The sequence below is a fragment of the Myotis davidii genome, unplaced genomic scaffold (genome assembly GCF_000327345.1).
Source record: "Myotis davidii unplaced genomic scaffold, ASM32734v1 scaffold104, whole genome shotgun sequence".
In the NCBI taxonomy this organism is placed as follows: Eukaryota; Metazoa; Chordata; class Mammalia; order Chiroptera; family Vespertilionidae; genus Myotis; species Myotis davidii.
Genome location: NW_006296625.1, coordinates 2019580 through 2021213, shown reverse-complemented (window position 1 = coordinate 2021213; position 1634 = coordinate 2019580).

Below are 1634 nucleotides of genomic sequence, written 5' to 3'. Positions count from 1 at the left end.
AGTGATTCTGAGTTTATCCACATACTCCTTCTGCCATGAACTGACACAATCTGCTATCAGGTGGTAAAAATAATCTGGTGAGTTCTTGTCTCTAATAATTCACTATTTAATAAATGTCCTTAAAATCTAATTCACTTAATGTAAATATCTTGCTTTAAGAATTTAACTAATTAATTCAATCAATAATTTACCCAATCAAAGGAGTGCCTATGTATACAGTGGTTCAAGTAATAGACTTACCCACAGAACTCTTTGGTGCTGAAGAACATTAGCAGCTGATGTTAATACATTCATACACTCTCCTTTAAATCCTTGATTCCTGACCTTGAACTTTAATTGGAAATTATTATCAGCTTTTGGGTTTTTTTAATCAAAAGATCATCTCAGAATCCTGCAGGACTTGGAATGGTATTCCCAAACTGCCTTTGTGATACCAAAATTTAAAGTAGGTATATTGGAGAAAGTAGGTGACAATTTTCCTTCATAAATCTGTCTTAAGCAAAACTTTACCTGCACAATCAATTAGTTATATTGAAAGAGTTTAACAACAAAATCAAAATAAAAAATACTATCAACCAGACTAACTTTTGGCATCAGAACATGAGAAAACCAACATGTGCTAAAATTCCACAAAGTAATAAAGCATATTCAGAAGTTTAAATTCATGAATAAATAATCTTTAGCATCCAAAAAATTTACCTTAACTGAGTTTTCAGACTCATAATTCATTTTGATAGGATGAACAAAACCGGGTCCCTACACATTTCTGTTGAGAGGATACATAAGACAATTTTAACCCTCCAATATGGGGGTAGCAAAGTAATAGAATGTCTAGAAATTTAATCTTTTAATGTGTATTTTTATATAGCCTTAATCATCATCACATTATTACCAAAATATAGATTAAAATCCTGCTCATAGAATGGCTATAAAAGATAAAAATGATACACAATAAATCTAAAGCTTCTAACATGATTTCAAACATCTTAATAATATTGGTTAAGGTCCCCAAGACAAAAAGAGATTCCTGAAATATAAAGTAAGAGTAATTAATATGCATGAATATTAAAGAAATTACTTTTACATTTTCATAACTTGCAGAAAATTTGTATGGAAGCCCAAAAACAAAATGTTATCATCTAGAAAAAAAGTGTTTTTTAAAAGATAGAATTGACTGAATGACTTTATTTATGCCATTAAAATGTCTTCTAGGCTTTAATTTAGGGAATAGCATTAACAGAAATTATGTTTATTTAAAGCACCTCTAAAAATACAGATAACTATTTTGACAGAAAAAGTTATTAACATTTTATTAGAATGCCTCATGCTGTTTGTATTGCTACAAATCTTTAATGAGAAAAAAAATCTATCCTATTGAATAATAGACAAACATGGTAATTAACTGTACCTCCAACATGCTTCCCATTGGCTAATCAGGGCTATATGCAAATTAACTGCCAACCAAGATGGCAGCCGGCAGCCACGCAGCTGAAGTGAACAGGAGGCTTGCTTGCTCCAGTGATGGAGGAACCCAAGGTTCCTGGCCTGCCATAGCCTGCTCTAAGCTCTGAAAGCAACAGCTTCGAAAGCAACAATATTTCAATTATAGAAGCTAAACAAACCCCAGATACCTG